Raw genomic sequence first — 20,255 nt, forward strand, 5'->3', positions numbered from 1 at the left:
CAAAGTGAGACTGTCTCAAAAGAAAAAAAAAATTACAATGCTTAATATTGTTATTTAATCAGCCATCTAAAATAATAATGATTATAATAATCCTTTTAATTCACTTACGGAGTGTTATTTTGTTTTAGCTATAAGTAAAATGATTTTATGTGAATTATTTCATTTAATCCTCACAACGATGCTGTCATATACTCCATTTTGTCATATCTATTTTGTGGATGGAGAATGAAGTCTTAGAGAATTATCCAAAATTACACAGCAAACTGTCTGCACCTAACTTGGGACTAATGTCAAGCTTTTACTGAGGCAGGAGAAGGGGGACAAATGAAAAGAAATGTGATGAATTAAGTCCTGTGGTATACAATTTTGGTATCTATAAATTGGCCTAATAGTAGTATATATCTTATGGAGTTTGTATATTAAAATAGTCAATATACATAAAGCATTTAGCATGTTGATTGGACCTACTAAGTAGTCGATAGGTATTCATTATTAACTTTTTCATGAAACAGTATAGGAATAACTATATTCCTATATATCCACACTTACTGTGGAACAGTAAGTGTGCAAAGATTTTATGTCAGGTATAATTAATGTAACAGAAACATAGTTGAGACACTGCTTCTCACAAATCACTAATGACCAGTGATGTGACAAACAACTATGGTGTTCATGCCATTGAAAAGATTATCACTTGATTATCTCTTTACTTACTAATAACTGTTATCTTTCTTTTCTTCATATACTCGTTTGTGATTTTTCCTGTGCTCACTCTTTCTTCCTCTCCATAAAATGTCTTCACATTGTCTGGTAATTTTTCTTTGTTTCCCTTTCCTTCCATCCTTTATTTTCAGGCTCTTGGATTACGGAGTCTCGCTCTGTCGCCCAGGCTGGAGTGCAGTGGCCAGGTCTCAGCTCACTGCAAGCTCCGCCTCCCGGGTTTACGCCATTCTCCTGCCTCAGCCTCCCAAGTAGCTGGGACTACAGGCGCCCACCACCTCGCCCAGCTAGTTTTGTGTATTTTTTAGTAGAGACGGGGTTTCACCGGGTTAGCCAGGATGGTCTCGATCTCCTGACCTCGTGATCCACCCGTCTCGGCCTCCCAAAGTGGCTTGAGCCACCGCGCCCGGGCTCGGATTTGACTTTGAAGTTAGTAACACATCCAGTAACCGATCTTCTCATCTGTAGCCTTAGAGACCGACCTTCCTCACCAAAATGTTAAGCATATCATTTCTACCAGGACAAAGATGAAAGCAGATGAAAACACCTGCCCCCGCCCCCAAGTTCTGAAAATTGAGAAGAAAAGTTTTACTATTTTTGTAGATTTTTTTCAGTATGATATCACTTTTCTCAGAATGACATCAATCTGAAGATATTTTTGATAATGACAAGGACTTGAGAGTAAACATGTTTTATGATGTTCCTTTCTTGAGAGATGGTCTTCCTTGTATTCTCATTGTGAGAGTTATGGTCTTCCTCATATTTCCAACTCCTAACACAGTGACTGATACATAGTAGGTGCTTAAAATTTGTTGAAAGAAAAAATAACAATAATTATAATTATATAAGTATAATTATAGACATAGTATGTGGATCAGTACCCATTTTGGGGCAATATACCTGTTGATGGTGTTTAAACTCAGGTCTCATCAATTCTGGGAGACTTACTGTCAGAAACGTATTCACATACATATCTCACAAAAGGCAGAAGCACATACACATACACACCTCACAAATAGATTCCAAATCTAATTTAAGGAATAATTTAAATGTTTACCTCATTCTGCAAGTCTGATATGGAAGACCCTATGCACAAATTCATTTGACTTTCCAAAACGTCCCAACACTTTTCAAAACTGCTTCATTACTTAAGAATGTCCTAGGGATAGAGGTTTAGTGAATATTCTTTGCTGTTTGCAGGCATGTTTTAGCTGGACTACTCGAGATACTGTTAAGAAGCTTAGGCAATCCATAATTATTATCTGAGAATTCAATGTTTATATTTTTGGTTATAGTAAAGAAACTTCAAAATTTGGCTTCTAAACAAGGACTCTAAATACCAGATGATTAATATTTTACAAAAACAAAGAATAAATTGAGAAGCAAAGGAATTCATTATCCTTGCAAAAATAAAATTACTTATGTGCAAATATGAGAAAGGTCATTGTATTTGATGCTTGCATTATGCATAAAGAGATGAGGCTTCTTTTGATGTGTTTATTATAATGATTTGCCATGGGACTGAGTTATGAAATCATGGCATGTAATTAAAATGCGGAGTCTCTGAGTCCTGTAGTAACACACTAGTGAGCTTAAAGCAACCTCAGACACACTCTTGGCTATTTATGAATATACTTTATGTTTAGAGAATAAAAAGAATTTAGCTTTTTATGTATCAGATGAGTAATCACATAATAAAGCATAACTGCTGTGAGACAACTAACATCTCAATATGATTTGATTTTTGCTATCAAAAGATTATTTCCTGGACCTTATGAGAATATTAAAGTTGAAAGTTATGAAATGGAGTATAGAGTGGTATAGTGATCTTACGTAAAACATTTAGAGTGAAAACACATAAATTCACATTCTGGCTTTCTGCCTTCTCCTTCTGATAAAACTCAGCAAATATTGATTTTTTCTGAGCCACCATTTTTCATCTTTAAATGGTGGAAACAATATCTATTTACCTATCGCAAAGAAGTTTCTAGACTAAAATTAAAAATTTTAAATTGTAAAGAACATGTTAATGGAATGCAAGTTATGCTCTAAAATAATAATTTTTGTTATTGCAAAGTATTAGTGAGATATTCTCCGTGACCACACTGAAACAGAAGTGATTCTTATGACACCTGCTGATTTCTCTGTGGCTCTGGATGGATTTATCACAATTCTAAGAAATGTTTGTGCAAATATGGCTTTGGTTTCAGTTCTTAATCTGATGTTTTTATCATTTTTTATATCACCTTTTTGGCAACAGATAGGTTTCCCAAGCATTTTACCATTTACCCTTTATGGATCTACACAAGAGATTTATGCGTGCTATTTTTATTGTTTTAAGGAAATATTTGGAATAATTTTACCCTTTCTTTTGATTATATTCTTTGGCTCATTTAGGAGATTGCTATATTACTTGGTGAGTCTAAAATTGAGTATCCTGTTTATATATCTGAAACAGGTAATGGGTAGTAATTATCACCTTGAGTCTGGCAGTACTCGAGAGGAAAAATTACGTTGATTCTCTGACTTGAGTAAGAATATCTTGTTCACAATATGTTTATAAAACCTTTTTCTACTCTTCCTTTTGCTGTTTATGACAGTCTTATCTCAGTTTCACAAATTCAGGGTAAAAATGAGCTTGTAGTCATATCTAGGACAGTTATTCCAAAATATTTCTTTAGATATTTAAATCATCCCCAAGCTACAGAAGATGTGAAATAGCTTTGATTGACTGAATTATTTTGTATTTCTACAAAATAAATCCCTGTATGTGGTTCAGGAATAACTAGATAATATATTTAAATATCTTGAGAAAGTAGAGTCAGCAGTCCTAGATTACCAGCTGTGTAACCTTGAGGGAGTTAGCCAACCTCTCTGACCTTCAGCATTCTCTTCCACAAATAAGAGGGGTAATAATGCCTAGTCTAGGCACACAGATTTGTGGGAAATATCCCTCTTCTTATTTATAAGAGACATGAGATCTCTGATATGAGAATCTGTTCTTATAAAAAGAGGGATAATCCCTAATTTAGGCACACAGATTTGTGGTAAATATCAAATGATGCTTCTACATGGTGCAAGGATGAACTGTTAAATAATATACAGTTTTTTTCGTATTAATGGATGCCGTTATCACACTAGAAACATTATTCCAATGCATTTCAATATGGAGGGCTCTCTTGAAATGCTTTCGTTGAAAGAAAGCCTTCCAATTGCTAACTGTTTTGTTTCTCCTTTGTTGTATCCTCTTTCTCTGTATATCTTTTCAATGTAACTGTTACTCTCATTTGATTTTCAATCTTCTTTTTCCCTCTTAGTTTTACTTGTTGGAATTTTCCTGTAATACACTAATCTATCTCACCATGCCTGTCCCCTAAATCATATTCCTCACCACTGTGGAAAATTATAACAGCATTCACCTAATCACTCATGCCAGAAATACACCCTTTAATTTCTGCATTGAATAAATTACCAAGGTTTGTTAAATGGACCACTCTAATATTCTCCAGATCTCTCCATAAACAGTCCTTGTTCAGATCTCTCTCATTTGAACTATTATAGTAGTAGCTTCTTAACTTTCCTGTGTTCAGTCTCACCTCAATCCAGTGTATCCTCTCCCATTTTGTTAGTGATCTTTCTACAACAATTTTTGGACTTTCTTTTCCCATGGCCTGTAATTTTGTATGGGTTCCTGTACTTTGCAGGACAAAGTACAAACCTCTTATGGCAAGCTGATTTCATGCTGCTTTCCCATATGCACCTCACTCTAGGCTTACAGGCCTGGTGGAATTTCCCAAAATAGATCGTGAACTCCAAAATGCTGTGCCTTTGTACATGTCCTTTTCTTGAAATATGTCCTCTCCTTTTCACCCCTTGTTACTTAGGAAAATGCTCAGCTCAAACATAAATTGTGCCTCGGGACTGTTTGAGGCCTATAGTCATCTGTGATTTTAAGAAATCCTTTATATTCCAGTACTACAGCCTTTAGAATTTTATTATGTCTGTTTTTCTCATATTTGCTCTCCTTGCTAGGCTGAGCTTATTCTTCTCTTTTTAAGAGAAGGCCTGTTACATGTTTACTGAGAGAATGAGTTAGTGGTAACCCAGTGAAACCTTTCATTACTTATCAGCTGCAATATAATAAGGAAAGGAGAAAGCAAGAACAATCTTGGGAAATGGGAAGAAAGTGAGACGCTGGTGATAATAAGCTGCCATCTGCCTTGACAGAAAGAAACCTCTCACCCTGTTTGTTTTGTGCCTCAGAAGAGATTGTTTTTGGCTCATGTTGTTTGTGACAAGTTAAGGCCTGTTCTCTGTTTCTCTATTTTGTTTTTAAAGCACGTTTGCAGACATCATCATGTAATGAATAATATATCACGATGAGTTTTTCCAAGGTTTTGAATTAGTATCCGTTTTACTTTTCGATGGAAGCACTGAAAATGAGTGATTCCTACAAATGACAGTTTTTACATTTTGAACAATAGCCTTTATCTCTCTAATCTAAACATCTTGGTTGTAAGTTCACAGTTATTCCTAACATCAGATAATATATTTTGAAATAAATGTATTTAATACTTTTTTATTTTTTGTCAGGTGATTTACTATGATATATCTATTAAAGCTAAAAATGAATAAGTAACATGTTAATAAGATTTAAAAGCAGCACATTGTTATCAAAGAACGCTGAATTGCAAGGGTGTGATCATATTCCTGAAGCCTGGGACTCATCATGGCAGGGAGCTAGTGTACCATATTGTCATGGCAACAGGATGTCTTACTAGGTTTAAATTTGTTTGTGTTGCAGATCCATAACTTTAAAAGCTTATCCAGAGCTTTTAAAGAACAAATTGTATTGCTTCTGTGGTTCACGCCATATGCTAAAAATTCATGGCTATTTCACGAATGGTAATTTGCGTGTTCTTTACTTTTTTTTTTTTTTTTTTTGGTTTCCTAAAGTACACAGTTATCAAACTAAGATTGTTATGCCTGAATGTTTTGTTTTGTCACTGTGTCGCTTCGATATATACAACTGTGAGGGGAAAAAGTTTCTTCCTTACATTTGTTATAGTGAGACTCTGGAATTTTGTTTTGGATGTAAATACAGATATTATTTTATGGAGGCAATAATGAACAACAGGAATTTTAACCTGCTGAATATTCAGAACATAATAACCTTAATGTGTTGTTCCAAAAAGCCAAAACCTTGCAGCACTCTGAATTCTTTCTGCATGGCAAAGACACTTCTCTTGCCAAGAGATTCTCTGTAAACTGTGAAGAAAAACAATGATCAATGGTCCTGTGCATTGCCTAGCAGAACGTCCTTGACATCCCTCGCGTTGCAGCACAGTGTTGACAGCTGGGTTCTCATTTGGAAGCAGGGAACAGAGAGCCAGGGAAGTAGGAACCACAAAGGGTGAGGAAAAAAAGAGGATGGATAAGAGGGAGCAGAGGAGATGAGAGAAGGGAGAGAGGAGGTAGGAGGAAAGAGATGAGTATTTGTTGTTATCTTTGAATTGTTAACTCCTTAGAGTTAAAGATGGAAATCTTACACATCAATATGCACTATATTATTCCCTCCAGTGAAGCAAATTGCTTTTGAAAGTTAGTTTTGTCTTTAAAGAGGCATACAGATGAAGGTTATGGAATGAATACAAAATAAAGAAGGTACTCTGTGATGATATTAATCCTGAATTAAAAGGAAAGGCAACTGTAGATTTAAAAAAACAACTAAATAAATAGCTACACTGGAACAAAGCTTTACCATGTGCCTTTTTTATTGCTGATTACTTGTCTCAGTGTATACATACATGGGTGATGAAAAAAAAAGGTTCAAGATATTCAGTAAGGTTTTGAAGCAGCCTGAGGTGTTTTTGTCTCGTTGCTATTTTTATTTGATATTTTTCTACTTCCTCCTAGGTATAATGTAGATTACAAGAGTTAAATTCTTATGCCCATTTATCTACTGTCAGTTTGCCAAGAAACATAACTTTTATAAAGTCTGTTTCATAATTTATAATTAGATTTTTAAAAACTCAATTTGTGAGTCTAATTGTAATTAGTATTTGTAACTCCTAAAGTCATTAGTCATATGCTTTAAGAAAGCAAATGAGAAGTATTGTGTTAGATAAGAATAGAGAAGCAACTCTTTGGTCACCAAAAATTAGTTCTTCACTTCTATTATTGGGAAATTGACTAAGCTTCTAATATTCCTATTGATGATATAGTATGTCCATTGCGGAAAGATAGACAATAACATTTCAATAGCACGTCAAGCCAGATGTTCAAGGATGTGATTTCCTCAAGGTCCTGGACTACACATTTTTCTTCTAGGTTGCTCAAACTGGGGACTATTCATTATAAACACTCAGTAGATCCCTGATGACCTGAAAGAGGGTACTGTTTCTCTAAATATCCAGCTTCTTGTAAGGAAATAGCTTTTGGTGATAGAATTTTTTCATATATTTCTGTTGATATTATCATTGTGTTAAGTATGTATCCTTACACCATTGTTTTCAAAGAGCCAGTATTGTATTTGAGACGGGGCGCAGTAAAGGTCCAGTCTTTTAAAAATACAGCTGCATTTCTTTTTACTCCTCCCCTTTCTTCCCCATGCTTGCACTAAGGGAAGACCGAACTCAGACTCATTTGAGGGACATACAATCATCACCAGAAAAAGAGAGTTTCACTTCTTCAAAGACTGTTATTTGTAAAGAATATGCAAGCATGTTATCATTGGTTGAATGATGGCTTCCCAAAACATACATCCATGTCAAATCTCTAGAACCTATTAATATTATCTTACTTGGAAACAGGGTCTTTGCAGATGTGATTGTTATGAGTTTTGAGGTGAGATCACCCTGGATTATCTAGGTGAGCTCTAAATCCAATTACAAGTATCTATATAAGAGGGAGAAAGAGGGAGCTTTGAGACAGACAAAAAATAGAAGATGATATGATCATATGATATAATCATATATGCAGACACTGGGGTGAAGCAACCACAAGTCCAGGAATGCCCACTGCCACCAGAAGTTGGAAAAGGCAAGGAAGAGAATCTCGTCTAGAGCCTCTGGAGGGAGTACAGTGCTGCCCATACATTGATTTCAGACTTCTGGCCTCCACAGCTGAGATAGCAAATTTCTGTTGTTTGAAGTGGGCCTTAGGGTACAACCAAGTTTGATAATTTGTTAAAGCAGTCACAGTACCTGACTGAAATGAACGTGTGGTTGCTGCTTTACCAGCATAACTCCCCCAGAGAAGCAATTGGTTGGACATTGAGGGAAGCCATCAGGGTGGCTTTGAGTTATTTCTGTTTGCTTTGAAGACCCTCATCTTTGGCTCATATGTGTCATCCTGCTCCGAATACACAAATTTCAGCATCAGTGACATCCACTTTGCATTTATATTCTCCCTCCCTACCTTTGATCTCACTATCAATCCCAGGGTTTTATGTCAATAAAATGTAGTTTTTTTCCAATGAAATGTTATTTGTGTTTCCTAAAATCTGAGTCTTTAAAATCAAACTGCTTGCAACTTTTGTCCTTTTCTCAAAAAAAAAAAAAAAAAAAAAAAAATTAGGTTTTACTAATCATAGGAGAATGCCAGTCAAATAGAATATGTAGGAAAGAGGTGGCTGCCTAGTGTAATCACTTCTGTTGCTTCTGTTTTTAGTGTGTAATTTTCCCCTGGTAATTGTCAATGCCTTTGATGGCTAGCCTCTGCCATCCTCCTAAAAATCGTAGCAGTCTAATTGAATAGTAACAGGTGGGTTTGTTTTCTTTCTAGAATATTTAGATTAAAGGCAAGAGAAATTCTGGACATGGGAAAGAGGAGAGAGATTGTGGTTTGTCTTAATAGCAACAAATACAATTTCTCAAGCATATGAAATAAGAAATAGATTGCTTACTCATGTTTGCTTTCACATCAGGGGATATAGATCTATCTAACTGCAATGCTTTAAGAAGGTATATAAGGATATAAATTCTCATGGCTTCATTTTTGGTCTCCTTATATGTAGAAATGTAGTGGCAGAAGTTAGACTTTAATATGTGGTAGCTGATAATATGGAGTTGTTCTAACGATAGTTTTGACTGTGTGTATACAGCATGGAGCCTGTTGGCTGAGAATGGACAAAAATTGAGGAAAGAATAAGAATAGTTAAAATATCAAATATAAATAAGATATTTCAATACTATTTTTTGAAGCAGTTGGTAAAAATCCCACTTACCTATGATGCAATTCTTCTGGAACTGCTCTCTTACATAATAGTTGGAAATTGTATTAACAGTCTCAAGCTTTTCTAAGTTTAAACACAAACCTTTGTAATAACTAAGCTCATGATCTTTGGGATCAGACAGGATTAAAAATTCTGGCTCTGGAATATATTTATTTGTGCCTCACTTTCTACATCATCACTAGAATGGTAATAGATGCCTATCTCAAACAGTTGTGAAAAACCGAAGGAGGTCATGCATAGCAGAGTATCATTGTCTTAGCAGTGTTCAATAAATGTGTTTTACTGCTTTTTCTCTACATCAAAGCCCTAGAAATCCGGAACTATACTTTTTAGCACAAAACAAGAGAAGATAAAATGGAACATGTAAATTGGTATCAGTTAAGCATAATCTGCCCTGCTCTCAAGGTCTTGTTAACAATCGAGAAACGCTACACACAATGAAAAAGGAATTGATTGAGAGACAAAGGAAAATAGGAATTTTTTTTTCATGGAGTCACACCTAATTTGAATGCTAATACATAAAATTAGAGAATGAGTTAAAGTCAACTCAGGAAACTAATAGCATGAAAAAGTGTTGAATCAACAGAGGCCCTGAATTTATAAATATTGTTCTCCACTCCAATATAAAACATTAAATATAGTAAAGCATGACCACCCTTTTCCACATGTTTTGGTTTTTATTTTTATAAAATATTAAAATCAGATCAAAGGAGGAATAAAGAGAAAAATGTCAGTCAACAGAATTTCAGGACTCAATGGGGAAGTGAATATAGTATTTATAGATTAAGTTCTCATAAACTATTAGAAGGTAAGCACCAATACTCACTTAATGAGTGAATAAATTGAGGCTCAATGAGGTTAAAGTGTCGAAAATCCTTACATTTTAAGTGGTTAAAAAAAAATGCTTGTTTACTTAACCAAAGTCTAAGATTGAAGTGATGATAATTGATTAATAGAAACGCTGGGAAACAGTTTTACCTGGTAGAACGAACATTTCTTTTTCATGCCCTAAATTTAGTTACCTTAATGTGTTTATAAATGTTCTAGATGGCGTTATGGGAGAGAAAAACAGAGTATATGCTTATACGGGGAGAGGAAAAAAATGAGAAAGAACTATTTTCCCACCCTTGGATTAAAGTTCCTAGGAAACAACTCAAAGTGGATGGAACTTTCCTTCACCATAGCTAATCTCAGATGTTAGTTCAGATATCCTGTTACTTTGTATCAAATTCAGGAATTTTGGCAATTAGTCTACCAGGTTGACTTTTCACACAAAGTGAGAAATCAAAAGAGGCTTTAAAAAAATCTGTGCTCTTAGCAAAAATTGTCATATTTGAGAAGCAATAAAATAGTTTGCCATTAAAAAGATGTATATCATCATATACAAAAATCACATTAAAATGGATTAAAAGCTTAAATCTATGGGCCTAAAGTGTAAAACTACTGGAAGGAAAGCATTGAGGAAATACTCCAGGACATTGGTCTGGGCAAGGATTTCTTAAGATCTCGAAAGCACAGACCATCAAAGCAAAAATGGACACACCGGATCACACAGCGCTGACAGCTTCTGTGCAGCAAAGGAAACAGCAAACGGAGTGAAAAGAAAATCCGCAGAGAAAGAGAAAATACTCGCAAACCACCCTCCAGACAAGCGATTAATAACGGAAATCATACAGCTCAACAGAAAACCACCAAACAAAACAAAATAATCCCAGTTAAAAAATGGGTCAAAGATCTGAATAGCCTTTTCTCAAAAGAAGACATAGAAATGGTCAACAGGTATATGAAAAAAAAATAACATCAGTAATCATCAGAAAAGTGTAAATTAAAGTACAATGAGATATCATCTCATCCCAGTTACAATGGCTTTCATCCAGAAAACAGGCAATAGCAAATGCTGGCAAGGTTATGGAGAAAAGCAAACCTCTGTATACTGTTGGTGGGAATGTAAATTAGTGCAGACACAATGGAGGACATTGTGGAGGTTCTTCAAAAAGCCGAAAATGGAGCTACATAGGATCTGGCAATCCCACTTCTGGGCATATACCCAAAAGAAAGGAAATCAGTATATTGATACATCTGCACTCCCATTTTTATTGTTTGTTGCAGCACTATTCATAATAGCCAAAATATGTAATCAACCTAAGCGCTCACCAATGGATGAATGGATAAAGAAAATGTGGTACGTATACACAATGAAATATTATTCAGCCATAAAAAAAGAACATAATCCTGTCATTTACAAAGAGATAGATGAAAATGGAGAATATAATGTTAAGTAAAATAAGCCAGGCTCATTAAGATAAATATTACCTGTTCTCACTAATATGTGGGACCCCCCAAAAATTGAACTAGTGGAGATATAGAGTAGAATGATGGTTATCCAAGTCTGGGAAGGGTATGGGGGTGGAGAAATAAAGAGGAAGGGTTAAATGGGTACAAAAATACAATTATATAGCATAAGATCTAGTGTTAGGAAGCACAGTGGAGTGAATATAGCTAACAAAAATTGATTGCCTATTTCAAAATAACTAAGAGTGAAATTAGAATGTTCTTAGCACAAAGAAATCTAAATGCTTAAAGTGAGAGATACCTCAGTTATTCTGATTTTATTAGTGTACATTGAATGTTTGTATCAAAATACCACATGTACCTCACAAATATGTGCAATTATTATATATCCCTAATAGTTAAAAGTAAGTTGTTTTCAAAAGTTGGGCATTAGCTACCTGGGGTTAGTGCAGACTCCACAGGTTAAGAACTCAGTTCTGTCTTGGTGCAGTCGCTCACGCCTGTAATCCCAGCACTTTGGGAGGCCAAGATGGGCGGATCCATGACGTCAGGAGATCAAGACCATCCCAGCTAACAAGGTGAAACCCCATCTCTACTATTAAAGAAAAAAAAAAATTAGCTGGGCATGGTGGTGGGCACTTGTAGTACCAGCTACTCGGGAGACTGAGGCAGGAGAATGGCGTGAACTTGGTACGCGGAGGTTGTAGTGAGCCAAGATCGTGCCACTGCACTCCAGCATGGGCGACAGAGTGAGACTCTGTCTCAACAAAAGAAAAAAAACTCCATTCCCCAAATAAAAAATAACACTTTTAAACTTGGGTTTTGGTGCATACCCTAAAGCACTGGGTTCTTAAATTGTGGTCCCTGTGCAAGCAGCAACAGTATCACTTGGGAATGTTTAGAAATGCAAATTCTCAGACCCACCTCTAAAACTGGAAACTCTGGGGATGGGACCCAGCAAGCTGTACTTTAATAAACCTTCCAGGTGATTCTGATGTAAGTTGAAATTTGAGAACTATGTCCCTGGAGTTTATAGACAAAGAACAAATGAAAGGAATGAAAGAGCGAACAGCCTACAGATTCTATTGTGTGAGTTAATTGTTCCAAAAAAGAAAGTGAAACAATGATATAAAACATAGAGAAAGATCATTAAAAAATATATATAGTTAGGAGGCCAGGTGCAGTGGCTCACGCCTGTAATCCCAGCACTTTGGGGGGCCTAAACAGGCAGATCACTGGAGGTCAGGAGTTCGAGAACAGCCTGGCCAACGTATTTGTATTTCCACTAAAAATACAAAAATTAGCTTGGCATGGTGGCATGCCTATAGTCCTAGCTACTCACAGGCTGAGGCAGGAGAATTGCTTGAACATGGGAGACAGAGGTTGCAGTGAGCTGAGATTGTGCCACTGCATACCAGAGTGAGACTCTGTCTGAAAAAAAAAAAAGGAAATGAATTATAAATACAACCAGGGCTCCAAAGGTAGGCACTTGTCTTCTTAGCAACCCATTGCAGACGAACTCAGAGGCAAGGCTCACAAAAAAATGATAATAATAAAATCAGAAATCAAAACTCAGAGAAATTCAAAGGATACACTGTGCCCACGTTTTCCATCCTAATACAGGATAACCAAGTACAGAAATCTCTGGTACTTCAGAGAATTCTGACAATGGTGAGTGTAAGCATACACCTCTGCCATCTGCTGATGTGCACTGCGATGTATCTGGATTATGTTCCTCAGACCCTTCCTCTAGTCCCAGGATGAATTTGTAAGATGTTTGAGGAGCAAGGCAAACATTATTTGGGTGCCATTGTCTTCTGCTGGCCCTTGGCTACTAGGCCCAGTCCAGCATGCGCCTGAGCCTCATTTTCCATCACTTTGTAAAAATGTTCACATGTTTCTATGTCCTTCAGTTGGCACCCATCAGGGAGTGGAGCTCTTTGGAATAAATACTGACTAGTTGGGGCATCTGAGAAGAATGTAGTTTTGGAGCTGGAGTTCACAGGATGTCAAGGCAGAAGTGACAGAAGACTAAAGAGCAAGCCAGAGTTCTTGAGTCTAATCTCAACTTTTTACTTTTCAGATGAGGAAATGTAACAATGAAGAAATTAAATGACAGAAACAAGATCATACACTAACAATACAGTTCATATTTCAGGCCTTAATTAACTCAGTTAATATTGATTAAGCATCTGTTAAGTGCTAGACACTAGGTGAACAATGATCAAGAAAATAGTCTTTGCTCTTCAAACTCTTGCCACATGTCGGACACGTTAGATAAGAAAAGCAGCCATTGTATGTAATTTGATTGTTTTTAAGATTAAAAAAGAAAAAAGCCTATGGTGCTATGTAAGCATGTGAGTGGGTCACTAAAGTCAACCTTGGAGAGTGTTAGCTATTGTGGACCAGTGACGATTCAGTGCTTTTTTTTCATCCTTTCTCTTTTTGGATGTGAGTTATTTTGCCATTACTCTATGCTTACCTCATCTTTGTATATTGGGTGTGTAGGGGACAGATAACTAAAGAAAACTTTTTGTATGTCTTCAGATTCAGTCAAACTGCGTTTGTGGAACTGCATTGTGGAATTCCACCTGAGGAGCCCCATCTGTATGAGGGGCTGATTCAGCAGAGAGATTGCGGACTTCAAGCCAACGCCATTAATGTGATGAGATTTTGAGGCTCTTGGAAAGAGGGTGAGTATATTTTGCACATGGGGAGAATGTGATAACAGCGGCCAGTGGAAGGTCAGGCTATGGTTATTAATTTGCAAAATGGTAACCACCAAGTCCTTCTCCATTGGTATGTGCATGCAGATCACTACCTGAAGAAATGGGATCTAATTCCTGCCAGATCCCAGGGTCCAGGTCCAACCCATGCTGAAGTCTGAGGGGAGTGGGAGTGGGTGGATGATCAGAAAGAACACTTGGGGGCAGAGCAGGGGGGTGGGTGGCATAGGCAGGTGAAAGATAGTTTTATTCAGCAGCAGCTCTCGTTAACAGCTTTTTACACTAGCTCTCTTATGAGCAACTTCTCTTACACTGTCCACCTTTATCTTGGCTATTTGCTCTGGCTCTGAGGCTGCTGCCCACGTGCCTGAAGTTGCATGGCTGGTTCTCCCCTGCCTTCAGGGTCAGCAGCTTAACTCTTTCTCCGGGCACAAGGAAGCCGAGCTGTATCCCGGGTCCCTCCTCTTTGGCTCTCTTCTACTCGCTCTCTCTGGGTACCAGCACCTGCTGAAGAGCCACGTTGAGCCGAGCTGAGCCCCAAGAGCCATGTCTCTTGTGCACAGTGTCAACAGGTCAATTATACCTTTTACAGACCATAGTGGCTCAGAGCCAAGTATGAACTTACACAAACAGGTTATATAACAAATGAAGGTGTGCATCTGCGTGTCAAACTCACTGAGTCATGCAGGCCTGAATATCCGTCTCAGCCTCTTCCTTGACCAAAGCACATCCATGTAGCTTATAATTCCCCTTCCATTAAATCTAGATTACCCTGCGTCACCTGCTTGAGTAATAAAATACAGCAGAAGTAACATTCAGGGACTTCCAAAGTTAGTTTATAAGAAACATTATTGCTTCCATTCGGACCTCTGGGAACACTCTTGTTTGAGAAGCTCCCTCTTGGAACCCAGTCATAGTGCTTCAAGAACCTAAGCCACACAAAGTGGCCATAGTTGACAGTTCTAGCTGACCCTCCTGCCTACAGCCAGCAGCTGCCAGCCATCTTGGAAACCCAGCCTAGGTATCTTCAGATGACTGCAGCCCCAGCCAGCACCTAACTGCAGTAGCATAAGAGACCCCAAAAGAAAACTGCCCAGCTGTACCCACTCATCCTGCAGAGGGAGGAAAGACAATAATAACACATTTTAAGCTTTCAAGTTTTGGGATAGTTTGTTACGTAGTAACAGGTACCTGAAACACCATCTTATAGGTAAGAAAGCAGAAGACTAAAGACATTAAATAACCTGCCAAAAGTCACAGAGTAAGTCATAGAACCCGAATTTGAAGATTTTAAGTCATATTTTATTTCATTGCAGAGTATTCTCTTACTGACTGTGTTTTATTTCTTTCCACTGTCAACATTTCTGGCAGTTGCCATGTGGCCTTGATCAAGCCTGATTCTTCATATGTGAAATGAGGCTAATAAGTATACTTAGCCTAAATTTTTTGTGCATAAATGTGTGAGGTTAAATAACTTGCCATGTTTTATACAACCAGCAAATGGTAGAGCCAGAATTTTAACATAAGATATACTAATTCTTAAATTTAAGTTAACCGTTATACAGTATTGCCCCCAATAGCTATAGAATAAATCCCCAGTGCACCATCACTCTTTCAACTGTATTTTCATAAACTTCAGCAACTCAGTGTAGTGAAATTTAGAGAAAACAGAAATTCCTCTAGTTGTGGTTTGGAAGTGCTTAAACCATCCATGAAGAGAAGACCAAGATAGGGGATCTCTTTAGTCTCTCTCTGTTTCAATAACAGTTGTCGAAATATAATATAGATGCGGTAAGATTAACTCCTTCTAAGTATACAATTCAACGTTTTATTTCACAGAAGTGTGAAACCATCACCACTATTTAATTACAGAACTTTCATCCTTCTCCAAAGAAAACTTGAACCAATTAGTTACCAACCCCCATTCTCCTCTATCTCCTTAGTCTCTTTTTTCAAATAAAAAAAAAATTTTCTCTTTTCTTTAAAAATATTAATAGATATTTAAGAGCTATTAAAATGTAAGTGTCTTGAATACATGGATTGAATGTCCTTTAATTATTTTTTTTATTTTTTTATTTTTTATTTTTTATTTTTTTTTGAGGCGGAGTCTTGCTCTGTCACCCAGGCTGGAGTGCAGTGGCCGGAACTCAGCTCACTGCAAGCTCCGCCTCCCGGGTTCCCGCCATTCTCCTGCCTCAGCCTCCGGAGAAGCTGAGACTACAGGCGTCCGCCACCTCGCCCGGCTAGTTTTTTGTATTTTTAGTAGAGACGGGGTTTCACCGTGTTAGCCAGGATGGTCTCGATCTCCTGACCTTGTGATCCGCCCGTCTCGGCCTCCCAAAGTGCTGGGATTACAGGCTTGAGCCACCGCGCCTGGCGAATGTCCTTTAATTATGACTGTGTTTGCTGTAGCTAGCACATAGCAATGGCATTCAAAACACATTTGCTGCATGAAAATATGTGTCCTGTGCCTGACTGATCTTTCTCACTATGGCTAAAAATAAAGTAATAAAACAGAATAATAATATAAGTAGCATAATAATAGAATTATTTATAATTCAGAATGAAAGTATCTGTTGAAACCCTAATTGGAAAAGAGGTTTTTCTAGTTAAGTACATACAAAGAACCAGTTGCACCATTACTGTACATCCCCTTCCAATGCAATATGCATTAATAGCTACCGTAGAGATATAAATTTTTGATCCTTCATGAATGAAGTTATGTTGAGGTGTTGGAGTTGGGAATTACAAAGGAGATATATTTCCCTGTACTATGGCTAGCACAGACATTATCGTGAACTACATTGTGTCACGCCTAATTCATATGTTGAATCCCTACCCCCCAATGTGACTGTTTTTGTAGATATGACCTTTAAAGAGATAATTAAGGTTAAGTGTGGTCATAAGGGTAGGGTCCTAATTCAATTTAGCTGTTGTCCCTATAAGAAGAAGAAGAGACACAAGAGATGTGAGTACATAGAACAAAAGCCATGAGAGGTCATGGGCCAGCAGACAGTGACATGCAAGCCAAGAAGAGAAACTTCAAAGAAAAAAGAAAGAAAGAAAGAAATTCAACAGGTAAATTACATACCTGCCAACAACTTGATTTTGGAATTTTTTCACTGTGGGGAAAAGTATGTTATTTAGGCCACAAAGTCTGTCGTATTCAGTTATGGCAGCCTGAGCAAACTAATACAGGCAACCTGAGGGCATATCAGAGGAGTATAGCATTGTTGCTGTCTTCAGAGACATTCTAGAGAGCCACATTTCCCAAACTATGTGAGCCATTATGGCTTCCCACTATGGCTAGGAATATTCAGGATGCAACCTCATTCCTTAGCCTTCAGATAAAATTTGAGTTAATCCTTCTGTTTCTCACTGGAAAGATCATAGGTTTTCATCTCTGAGGCGCTGTTACTTTACATGAGTTAAGAATATTGCAAGGGTTGTTAATTCTTTAAACTATGCTTTTAATTATGAAATAGCTATAGTCAATTTCTGATTCCAAAATGGCAGTGTAGAAGCAAGCTGGCCTCACTCCCCCACATGGAAAACAGAAAAGAAATACACAATGCCAAGATTATCACCAGTGATATTCTAGAACTCACATATGAGGATTAGTCAGTTCCTGGAGCTGCAAAGAAGTGAAAATATTCTGAACAAATGGTAAGAGAATCAGACTTCATATCTAGGATGTATCTCCTTCCAATGTGTCCAGCACTAAGCAAATAAAGAATTGACACCTGACTCATGATTTCTACACTGGAAAATGTGAGATTGAGATGGAGAATGAGCTTGCTCACCATCTTGGGTTACAAGGCGGAAGACCTGTCTCTGCCTCAATCCATAGGAAGCATCACAAAGGGAGACATATTCCTGAAGACAATCAGAGGCAAAGGGGAGAGGTGGGACTATCATTCCAAGATCTAGAAATTACTATATAACTTGTCTGAAAGAGATACCAGATCAGAGTGTTGGTTCAGCAGGAGAACAATGTAAGAGGTATGTCCTACGGGTCCTATGAGTACAGTTCCCTAGCTGGCCTTCCCATACTGATGGACTGTTCTCTTTGTGACCACCTTCATTCAGGACAGGCAGCAACAGAGGTAAACCTGGGCTTAGATGCTGTCTGGTGCCAAAAAAAAAAAAAAAAGCAGTTCCCTAGTGGGGGGGGAAAAATTCAGCAGGTAAATTACAAAGAATCTCTAAGCAAACATAATCAGTAAAAAACCAAACAAGCCACAGAGAGAAGACTGGAGTAAATAACTAATTATTTCATACAAATAGATAGATCTATATCCACAAGAAACAACAGTAGGGAACCATGGCCTCCCCAAATGGACAAAACTAGGAACCAGTGACTGACTCTAATGAGACAATGATATGTGAGCTCCTGTACAAGAATTCAAAATAACAGTTTTAAGGAACAAAGTGATATCCATGATAACACAGAAAAGCAATTCTAAAATTTATCAAAGATATTTAACAAATTGAAATCATGAAAAAGAAATTTTGAGACTGATAAATACATTTGCTGAACTGAAAAATTTATTGGTGTCTCTCATCAGCTAGTTGATTCAAACAGAGGAAAAAAAGTGAGCTTGAAAACAGTCTATTTGAAAATACCATCAAAGAGAAAAAAAGAAAAAAATGAAAAAGAACAAAGACCACCTAAAAAATAGAGAAAATTACCTCAAAAGACAAAATCTAAAAATTATTGGCATTTAAGAGCCAGATGAGGAAGAAAAGGGGTAGAAAACTTATTCAAAGAAATAATAAAAACCTTTCAAAACATGAGTATGATATAAATACCCAGCTACAGGAAAGTCAGAGAATACCAAATAGATTTGACCCAAACAAGACTACCACAAGGTATATAATAATCAAACTCTCAAAGGTCAGACAAAAAGAAGATTCTAAGAAAGCAGCAAGAGAAAAGAACTACATAACATAAAAATGAGCTCCAATTCATCTGGCAACAGACATCTCAAGGGAAACCATACAGTTCAGGAGAAAGTAGGATGATATTTTCAAAGTACTGAAAGAAAAAAAACTACCATTTAAGAATTCTGTATCCAGCAAAGCTATTTAAAATAAAAAGGACAGATAAAGTCTTTTCCAGCAAAGAAATGCTGAGTGAATTCACCACCCCTAGACCTGTCTTACAAGAAATGATAAAGGTATTCTTTCAATCTGAGACAAAACAAAAATTAATATGCAGAAAGAATACATTTGAAGGTATAAAACTGGTAAAATTAAGTAAAAGATAATGTGAGAATAATACTGTAATTGTGGTAGGCAAGGCACTCATGACTCTAATATAAAGCCTAAAAGATAAATCTATAAAAGTATTAGCTACAGCAGCCTATTAAAAATAGGTAATATAAATATATATAAACCGATCACACAAAAAATGGAAGGGGTATAAAACTAAAATGTACAGTTTTATTTTTAGTTTTTTTCTTTGTTTCCACTTTTTTGTGATCCAAGATAAGTTGTCATCTATTTAAAATAACTTTTTATAACTGTAAAATGACTTTTATAAGCTTTTTGGGTAAAACAACGAGAAAACTAATAATAATCGATAGACTAAAAATGTAAAAAGCAACAAAATAAAACATGCTACCAAGAAAAATTACCTAACCACAAAGGAAGATGGTAAGAAAGGAAAAAAATTTACAAAATGATCAGAAAATAAGCAACAAAATGGCAGTAGTAAAACTGAATGTAAACAGGCTCAAATATCCAACTAAACAATAGAGTCACTGAATGGATAAACAAGTCTCAGCTACATGCTGCCTATAAGAAACCTATCTCACTTTAAAGACACACATAGACTGAAAGTCAAAGGACACAAAAAGGTATCTGATGCGAGTAGAAACCAGAAAAGAGTGGGAGTTGCTATACTTATATAAGATAAAATTGACTACAAATCAAAGACTATTAAAAAAATAGAAAGATTGTTATATAATGATAAAGGGGTCATTTCAGCAAGAGGATACAACAATTATCTATGCACATAATACTAGAGTTCCCATGTATATAAAGTAAATATTAACAGATCTAAGGAAGGGATAGGCTGCACTATAGTAATTGGGAACTTCAACACTCTACTCTTAGTAATGGACAGGTCATGCAATCAGAAAAATCAGCAAAGAAACACCTGAGTTAAACAATATACTAGGCCAAATAGGCCTACCTGACATTTACAGAACATTTCACGCAATTTCTGCAGAAAACACATATTTTTGTATCACCATATGGAATATTCTTAAGAGCAG

General features: G+C 36.7%; 1 long non-coding RNA gene across 1 annotated transcript in view; it reads right to left on the reverse strand.

Moving 5' to 3' along the window:
* Nucleotides 1-1,421: 1,421 nt before the first annotated feature.
* Nucleotides 1,422-20,255, reverse strand: part of LOC104659532 — a 33,334-nt gene continuing 14,500 nt past the window's right edge. The window contains exon 3 of the long non-coding RNA XR_747602.1: nt 1,422-1,521. This is a non-coding gene — a long non-coding RNA (uncharacterized LOC104659532). The remainder of the gene's footprint in view (nt 1,522-20,255) is intronic.

The sequence above is a fragment of the Rhinopithecus roxellana genome, chromosome 10 (assembly GCF_007565055.1).
Source record: "Rhinopithecus roxellana isolate Shanxi Qingling chromosome 10, ASM756505v1, whole genome shotgun sequence".
NCBI classification, from domain to species: Eukaryota; Metazoa; Chordata; class Mammalia; order Primates; family Cercopithecidae; genus Rhinopithecus; species Rhinopithecus roxellana.